The following is a 10,445-nucleotide window of genomic DNA, read 5'->3' as shown; positions in this document are numbered from 1 at the left end:
GTCTAGCAATGTTCAACAACCAATTTGACAGAGTTTGAAAATAATAATGGGTAAATGTTGCGTAATCCAGGTGTGGAGTTCTTAAAGACTTACCCAGAAAGACTCACAGCTGTAATTGCTGCCAAAGGTGCTTCTACAAAGTATTGACTCAGTGGTGTGAATACTTATGTAAATGCAATATTTCTGCATTTCATTTTCAATACATTTGCAAAAATGTCTAAAAACATGTTTTCACTTTGTCATTATGGAGATTGTGTGTAGATGGGTGAGAAAAAAAAGATTTAATCAATTTAATCAATGTTACAGGAAAAAAAAGATTTAATCAATTCAGCCTGTAACAATACAAAATGTGGAATATGTCAAGAGGTATGAATACTTTCTGAAGGCACAGTATGTGTGACGATAATGTCTTGAGTATAATTTAAAATGTTTTGACAAGAAGAGGGGGAGGGGTGTGTGGCAAAGATACAGCGTGTCCCTCTCCAGAATGCATGAACTCAACTATCCAAAATGCGCTCAGCTGTCTCCCGCCAATTCTTGCACATTCATTGTTTCATTTTGTGAATTGTTTCCCTTTTATTGTTTATTTTGATCAATTCCCCATTACATACTGTATGTCACCAGTAGGCCAAGTAAATGTACAGTTAATACCCTTCATTTGGTTACATTCATTTCTGTTAATGCATGTACACTGTAACAATAGAAAGACTCAAACCATAATTGTGTAATGAAACCATGAAAAGCAGTGCACCTAACCTTAGATCTGGTGTTTGGAGTGTGTTTGAATGTGCTAAATGACGTAAATGTAAATGTAAATGTAAACCCAACAGTGGAGGCTGGTGGGAGGAGCTATAGGAGGACGGGTTCATTGTAATGGCTGGAATGGAATTAAAAGGAACGGAGTCAAACATGGTTTCCAAATGTTTGATACCATTCCATGTATTCCATTCCAACCATTACAATGAGTCCATCCTCCTATAGCTCCTCCTACCCGCTTCCACTGCAACCCAATGTAAGTGTTATATTACACAGAAAGTTGTGTAAAAGTGGTTCTTCAATCTGAATATTGGTGTTTTTAAGAGAGTGTTGTGAAAACATGTTTTGGGGTTTCAGCGCATGGCAGGATCAAAATCCACAAAAATATGTTTTGTCATACAATTAAATGGTTAAACGTCCAATGCAGCCTTTTTTGTAAATCTTAATATCAAATCATTTATGGGTAACAATGAAGTACCTTACTGTGATTGTTTTCAATTAAAATGGTCAAAAAGAAACAAAAATAGCTTCTTAGCAAAGAGCAATTTCTCAAGCAAGAATTTAGCTTGCACTGTCTGGGAGTGGTCTGAGTGGGGAGGGGAAACTGAAAACTAGCTGTTATAGGCAGAGAGGTTTAACTCTCTTTCTTACTGGTCTGTTAACTAATTTACCGCTTGGAGTTATTTTCAAACAGCTCTTACACTAAAATGGCATTATCATAATTTTCACAATTCTGCAGTATTATTCCAACCTGATACTGTATATAAAACACTGGGCCTTTAAGAAATGAAAATGCATTATAGCCCAAATATCTAGTGATGATAAGGGCCTATGGATACTATTTTTTTTGGTATAATTCCACCTTTTCAATGCTTTATTTAGACAGATTAGAAACAAACAAGGAGTGAAAGTGGGACTGGGGGTAAGCGGGAATTGAACCTTTGACTTCTGGGGCAGTAATATAGTACATTTCATTGGAATTTCATTGGAATTTTACACACTCAACCACACAGCCACACTGTAAAAAAATATTATGGGGTGAATTGAAATAAAATAGAAAATGAAATAAATATATACTTAATTACCTCAAAAACTAAGAATAAATTCAACTTAATATGTTGTTCAAAATGTAAGTATTGTTTATGAGGATAACCAAAGATAGAGAACATTTAGTGATTGAACTCACTGGAAGTCTGGTTTTAATCTCATTTCACTTCCTATCTTGTCACATGGCTCAATTTTTAGATGTTTGTCGGTAATTCAATTTTGTTGTATGCATGTTTTAAGAAAGAAAAGTATACTTCTATATTACTATTAATCATGATGAACGGATATCAAAACCGTCAGAAAAAAGTAGTTCAATGATGAGATGACCCATTCCCATAGTATCCTGCAAAACGTGCTGTAAAACCTCTAATTACTGCTGGTGGATTGAGCATTGTGATTAACAATGCCTGCCAAAATGGGTTGAACTGGCAAATGATCAGATACATAAATCAAAGTTAAACATAAAAATACACCAGAAGAAGTGATCTAATTCTAGACTATACAGTATTTTAAACACCATAATAGTGTTTAGAAGCTATAGAGAGGGGAAATTAGGCCAAAATAGAAGGTATCCGATTCTGCACTAAAATAACTCGAAACACCAAAATAGGGTTTTCAACCATTTCTGGGAGTGCTCCCAGTCGCTGGCAAGGTGTTGCACAACACTTGATTAAGTGGTGTTACAACACACCATGTAATGTTTGAAAACATCTCAGGATATGATGTGTTTCAATACTCCAGCAAAGTTAAGGTTTTGTCTCCTCTGCGTTGGTGGCAGTTCAATTGCCACTACTTTTTGTTACAAAGCACTTCATTTGAACAATGTATTAATTACAGTGATTTACCGAACTCATTCTCGGAGTGTAAACATTGTATGCAGAGTTCACAACAACGTGAGCAATGAGCATGCATGTGTCTGGTTTCTCTGCACCTGAGCACGCGTAGAAGTACCTGGCCTGCTGTACGGAAATGTAGGAAAGTTCCCATTTGGCGATGTCTGATTTCTGATTGTCTTAACTCACCATGTCCACCACTAATAAGCTGAACTTCTCAGTCATTTTTCTTCACCTCACATAGGAAATCATCGAAGTCTCTTTTTTTACTTCCATTGCGAATGATAATGGTTCCTCACAGTATTAGAAAAATCTTTACAACTCTCTCCCGGCCTCGATAATCACCAAGCCTCGGTGTGAAAGAGCAAAATATCATGATCTGATAATCCCATATATCAGGTGGAAACATCATAAAAAACAGCTGTCTGTCCTAGCTCACTGGCACAGAAAACTCTGTGGCTGTGTCTACACTTGACACTTACATGCGACTTCTGCTATCAGAATACGAAGATCGCATTGAAAAGACAGGTGTAGACGCACAAAAGTCGAACTGTGGTCGGATTGTGTTCAGATCTGGCTGACCTCTTCAGGAGGTGGTCAGGGATGCATTGTGTGCTGTTTTCTCCTCAGTCTGGACGCAATCAGGCTACCGAAAGCGCATACAGTGTTTTTTTTTCTTTCTTGCTAGCCTCAGCAGTCAGAAGGCTAGTTGGCTACAGTAGTTAGCTACTGCCATCAAGTTGTTGTTGTGTTATTATCATATTTTGTATGCATACTGGCATGCATACTGGCATTTTGAGTATGCATACTGGCATTTGAATATAGCGTGGGAAAAGGGAATCTGGACACAACGTGGACATGGTGGACACATTTAAATGTAAGTGTAGGCACATGAGGTGTTCGGAATTTCATGATCAGAACTCCATGATCAGAATACAAAAGCTGCATGAACTGTCAAGTCTAGACAAGGCCTAACTCCCCAGAATAGGCTAGTTGATACAATGATGCAAGTTCAATAGTGACAGCTTAGGGCTGGACCCAGTTGATACGAATACGTACAGTTGAAGTCGGAAGTTTACATTCCCTTAGGTTGGAGTCATTAAAACTCATTTTTCAACCACTCCACAAATTTCTTGTTAACAAACTATAGCTTTGTCAAGTCAGTTAGGACATTTACTTTGTGCATGACACAAGTAATTTTTCCAACAATTGTTTACAGACAGATTATTTGACTTATAATTCACTGTATCACAATTCCAGTGGGTCAGATGTTTACATACACTTAGTTGACTGTGCCTTTAAACAGCTTGGAAAATTCCAGAAAATGATGTCATGGCTTTAGAAGCTTCTGATAGGCTAATTGACATCATTTGAGTCAATTGGAGGTGTACCTGTGGATGTATTTCAAGGCCTACCTTCAAACTCAGTGCCTCTTTGCTTGACATCATGGGAAAATGAAAAGAAATCAGCCAAGACCTCAGAAAAAAATTGTAGACCTCCACAAGTCTGGTTCATCCTTGGGAGCAATTTCCAAACGCCTGAAGGTACCACATTCATCTGTACAAACAATAGTACGCAAGTATAACCACATGGGACCACGCAGTTGTCATACCGCTCAGGAAGGAGACGCGTTCTGTCTCCTAGAGATGAACGTACTTTGGTGCAAAAAGTGCAAATCAATCCCAGAACAACAGCAAAGGACCTTGTGAAGATGCTGGAGGAAACAGGTACAAAAGTATCTATATCCACAATAAAACGAGTCCTATATCGACAAAACCTGAAAGGCCGCTCAGCAAGGAAGAAGCCACTGTTCCAAAACCGCCATAAAAATGCCAGACTACGGTTTGCAACTGTACTTTTTGGAGAAATGTCCTCTGGTCTGATGAAACAAAAATATAACTGTTTGGCCATAATGACCATCGTTATGTTTGGAGGAAAAAGGGGAAGGCTTGCAAGCCGAAGAACACCATCCCAACCGTGAAGAACGGGGGTGGCAGCATCATGCTGTGGGGGTGTTTTGCTGCAGGAGGGACTGGTGCATTTCACAAAATAGATGGCATCATGAGGAAGGAAAATTATGTGGATATATTGAAGCAACATCTCAAGACATCAGTCAGGAAGTTAAAGCTTGGTCGCAAATGGGTCTTCCAAATGGACAATGACCCCAAGCATACTTCCAAAGTTGTGGCAAAATGGCTTAAGGACAACAAAGTCAAGGTATTGGAGTGGCCATCACAAAGCCCTGACCTCAATCCTATAGAAAATGTGTGGGCAGAACTGAAAAAGCATGTACGAGCAAGGAGGCCTACAAACCTGACTCAGTTACAACAGCTCTGTCAGGAGGAATGCGCCAAAATTCACCTAACTTATTGTCACGGTTTCGGCCGAGGCGGCTCCTCCTCCTTGTTCGGGCAGGTTTCGGCGGTCGTCGTCTCCGGAGTACTAGCTGCCACCGCTCGATGTTTCTTGTTTGATTGGTTTTGTCTGTTAGTCACACCTGTTTTGTGTCATGTCTAATTAAGCACCCTATTTAGTTTCCTGGTTGTTAGTTTGGTGTTGTGTGTAATTGTTCCCTTGTCGTGTTGTTGCGCTACCCGTTTTCGGTACGCTATTTCATAGCTTTCCTCCTTGTTATATTTTTAGGAGAGGATTTTCACACCTGTGTGTGCTTTCGTTTGTTCACGCCTGTGTGCGTCCTTTTGCCTCCGGGCTGTTTGGATTATTTTTGTGTGCTCTACTAAAGTCTTGTTCGACTTATCTTCTGCGTCCTGCGCCTGATTCCACACCACACCAATCCACAGCAACACATGACACTTATTGTGGGAAGCTTGTGGAAGGCTTCCTGAAACGTTTGACACAATTTAAAGGCAATGCTACCAAATACTAATTGAGTGTATGTAAACTTCTGACCCACTGGGAATGTGATGAAATAAATAAAAGCTGAAATAAATCATTCTCTCTACTATTATTCTGACATTTCACATTCTTAAAATAAAGTGGTGATCCTAACTGACCTAAGACAGGGAATTTCTACTAGGATAAAATGTCAGGAATTGTGAAAAACAGAGTTTAAATGTATTTGGCTAAGGTGAATGTAAACCTCCGACTTCAACTGTATACATGCATAGTAATAATTCGATATTGAACTGATTATGGCAGTAGGGAGATTATGCAATAGTCATGTAAACACCTTACTCTGATTATCTTAATTGGCACAAGATCAAAATCGAAGTAAGCATATGCAGATTAAAACACCTGATTTATTGAGCAATCTTTTAAATTATTGGGACATTTAAACACCTTAATCTGTGTTCCAGCTGGGTATTTTTATCTGTGCATGTGTTAGCACCAGCCGAGGGAGTCTCCCTCTTTAGCACGAGTGAAGTGAGTTCGGAACAAATGAATGTATGCTTCTTAGATGTAGTTTTCACATAAAAACTTTATATGACCAAACTCAGAATCAAATATGCTTCCCAAAAATGACATGGACTCTGTGGTAGAACGTTTATTTTAATTGGCGATTTTGTGCATTTATCATAGTGCCATCAGGTACCCTGATTTCAGATTTGTCCATGTAAAAAGGATTATTAGGGAAATCGTTCTTCTTGCAAAGCATGTACTCGTTTTAATCGAAATATTATATTAGTCTGATGTTCCACAATAATCGCATTATTGTGTGCATGTAAAGTTGCAAGTTCGCTAGCGACAGCTTCAGGCCGGACCCAACTGATTAATTTGATATGATGTTGCACTTCACTAGCGATAGCTCAAGTCAAGACAGATAGAAAGTTGACGATGGACGTTATAGGCCTACTGCTGCATTGGCCTATAGGCTATCTTTGAGTTCCATGCACTCATTTCTTCAGCGGCCAAAGAATCACAGTGTTTCAATGTGTCCATATGGCAGAGGCTGGTGCTCTCACATTAGTTTAAATTTAACTTTGAGATTTTGTATCATTTTAATTCAGATTAACCACATGACAATGATTTTAACCTCTACGGAATCGGTGTCCCTATACCGGGACGGTTGAGCTAACGTGCACTAATGTGGTTAGCATGACGTTGTAAGTAACAAGAACATTTCCCAGGACATAGACATCTCTTAAATGGGCAGAAAGCTTAATTTCTTGTTAATCTAACTTCACTGTCCAATTTACAGTAGCTATTACAGTGAAAAAAGACCATGCTATTGTTTGAGGAGAGTGCACAACAACAAAAAAATTTATCACGGCAACTGGTTTGATACATTCACCTCTGAAGGTAAATAATGTACTTACATTGTCACGATTTCCTCCGAGGCTGCCTCCCCTCCTTGTTCGGGCAGGTTTCGGCGTTCGTCGTCACCGGCTTACTAGCTGCTGCCGATCCATTTATCATCACTCCACATTTCTTGTCTAATTAATCACACACACCTGGTCCTTATCCCCAATTAGTCATTGTATAAGTGTTCCCTCTGCTTCCTTGTCTGTGTGGGTGATTGTTTGTAGTGAGCTTGAGCTACCCTTACCTTGTTGTTGCCAGGGTAGATTTTCCCCTGTGCCTGAGTTTTGTTGTCGCATGCTTGCGCAACTGTTTATCGACGGAATAAACTCTTTGGATGCGTATTACTCTCCTTCGCCTGACTCCTTCTATCACACACATCACATACATTCAGTAATCTTGCTCTGATTTTTCATTCTGAGGGTCCCAGAGATAAAATGTAGCATAGTTTTGCATCACCCCGCCTGGCCAGTGTGAAGGTTAGTGTCTTTTCTGTAGGGAAGCTAATTTTCCATCATATTTGACCTTCCTGGGAGTGTGTAAACTTCAATTTTTTATTACCATATCATTTTTGTATGTTCTCTATAGTTATGTACAGTGGGGGGAAAAAATATTTAGTCAGCCACCAATTGTGCAGGTTCTCCCACTTAAAAAGATGAGAGAGGCCTGTAATTTTTATCATAGGTACACGTCAACTATGACAGACAAAATGAAGAAAAAAATTTCCAGAAAATCACATTGTAGGATTTTTAATGAATTTATTTGCAAATTATGATGGAAAATAAGTATTTGGTCAATAACAAAAGTTTCTCAATACTTTGTTATATACACTTTGTTGGCAATGACACAGGTCAAACGTTTTCTGTAAGTCTTCACAAGGTTTTCACACACTGTTGCTGGTATTTTGGCCCATTCCTCCATGCAGATCTCCTCTAGAGCAGTGATGTTTTGGGGCTGTCGCTGGGCAACACAGACTTTCAACTCCCTCCAAAGATTTTCTATGGGGTTGAGATCTGGAGACTGGCTAGGCCACTCCAGGACCTTGAAATGCTTCTCACGAAGCCACTCCTTCGTTGCCCGGGCGGTGTGTTTGGGATCATTGTCATGCTGAAAGACCCAGCCACGTTTCATCTTCAATGCCCTTGCTGATGGAAAGAGGTTTTCACTCAAAATATCACGATACATGGCCCCATTCATTCTTTCCTTTACACGGATCAGTCGTCCTGGTCCCTTTGCAGAAAAACAGCCCCAAAGCATGATGTTTCCACCCCCATGCTTCACAGTAGGTATGGTGTTCTTTGGATGCAACTCAGCATTCTTTGTCCTCCAAACACGACGAGTTGAGTTTTTACCAAGAAAGTTCTATTTTGGTTTCATCTGACCATATGACATTCTCCCAATCCTCTTCTGGATCATCCAAATGCACTCTAGCAAACTTCAGACGGGCCTGGACATGTACTGGCTTAAGCAGGGGGACACGTCTGGCACTGCAGAATTTGAGTCCCTGGCTGCGTAGTGTGTTACTGATGGTAGGCTTTGTTACTTTGGTCCCAGCTCTCTGCAGGTCATTCACTAGGTCCCCCCGTGTGGTTCTGGGATTTTTGCTCACCGTTGTTGTGATCATTTTGACCCCACGGGGTGAGATCTTGCGTGGAGCCCCAGATCGAGAGAGATTATCAGTGGTCTTGTATGTCTTCCATTTCCTAATAATTGCTCCCACAGTTGATTTCTTCAAACCAAGCTGCTTACCTATTGCAGATTCAGTCTTCCCAGCCTGGTGCAGGTCTACAATTTTGTTTCTGGTGTCCTTTGACAGCTCTTTGGTCTTGGCCATAGTGGAGTTTGGAGTGTGACTGTTTGAGGTTGTGGACAGGTGACTTTTATACTGATAACAAGTTCAAACAGGTGCCATTAATACAGGTAACGAGTGGAGGACAGAGGAGCCTCTTAAAGAAGAAGTTACAGGTTTGTGAGAGCCATAAATCTTGGTTGTTTGTAGGTGACCAAATACTTATTTTCCACCATAATTTGCAAATAAATTCATAAAAAATCCTACAATGTGATTTTCTAGAGAAAAAAATTATCCATTTGTCTGTCATAGTTGACGTGTACCTATGATGAAAATTACAGGCCTCTCTCATCTTTTTAAGTGGGAGAACTTGCACAATTGGTGGCTGACTAAATACTTTTTTCCCCCACTGTACTTCAAAATGTATCAATTGAACAATTCGGCACATTTGGGCAGACTTGATACAACATTTTCTGATGTATTGCAATGCTTCACTGGATCAGTTTGAAACTGATACCATCTAGTGGCCAAAATCTAAATTGCGCCTAAACTACAATATTATATTATGGCCTTTCTCTTGCATTTCAAAGATGATGGAACAAAAAGTAAATCCAAAAAACGCATGTTTTTTTGTTTGTATTATCTTTTACCAGATCTAATGTGTTATATTCTCATACATTAATTTCACATTTCCACAAATTTCAAAGTGTTCCCTTTCAAATGGTATCAAGAATATGCATATCCTTGCTTCAGGTCCTGAGCTACAGGCAGTTAGATTTGGGTATGTCATTTTAGGCGAAAATTGAAAAAAAGGGTCCGATCCTTAAACAAAAACGTTATTATTGAAATGAAACTGTTCCACGTAAATACGAATATGAAAATAATTATAACTGGTTGTAGATCAGTAGAAATGGTAGGAAAAATTGTAATCTTCCCCAAACTTGAAACTCATGAGCCGCCTATGGTCTTTACTATAACACCCATTTAAAAAATTTGAACACGCGCAAGCATAGGAGATCCCGTGAAAAAAATTGCCTGCCTATGGAAATCAAATGCTGTTTCCAACTGATTCGTTTGGCGCCAGCCATGGAAATGTGCTGTATAACTTGTTATAATTAAGCAATTAGGCACAAAGGGGTGTGGTATATGGCCAATATAACAAGGCTTAGGGCTGTTCTTAAGCAAAACGCATCGCGGAGTGCCTGGATACAGCCGTTAGTTGTGGTATATTGGACATATACCACAAACCCCAGATGTGTCTTATTGCTATTATAAACTGGTGACCAACATAATTAGAACAGTAAAAATTCATTTTTGGTCATATCCGTGGTATACGGTCTGATATACCACAGCTTTCAGCCAATCAGCATTCAGGCCTCGAACCATCCAGTTTATAATATATAATTCTTGCCTGTATATAATTCTTGCCTGTAATTTGTTTCCATTTGAAGGAATTTCATGATGCCAGTGATCAATTCTTTGACTTATACCTTGGGGAAGATGAGGACACATCTCAGAGAGTAGAAGCTGGTGATCTAGAGGCAGAGCCAGCTCAACATATGGATGCTGCTATAGCAGGTACTTCAATAATATTATAAATGATATAATTTATAATATATTGTATCTCTGAATCATCGGAAACCTCAGAGTATACTTTATCACTTGCTTTCCAATCACATGAAAACACTGCATGTATGCTTATTTGGGCGTTGTAATTGTATTGTATTGTCGTAACCAGTGGTGTAGTGGAAGGTAAACTC

The sequence above is a fragment of the Coregonus clupeaformis genome, unplaced genomic scaffold, assembly GCF_020615455.1.
Source record: "Coregonus clupeaformis isolate EN_2021a unplaced genomic scaffold, ASM2061545v1 scaf0001, whole genome shotgun sequence".
Classification (NCBI taxonomy): domain Eukaryota; kingdom Metazoa; phylum Chordata; class Actinopteri; order Salmoniformes; family Salmonidae; genus Coregonus; species Coregonus clupeaformis.
This window is presented reverse-complemented; position numbering follows the sequence as displayed.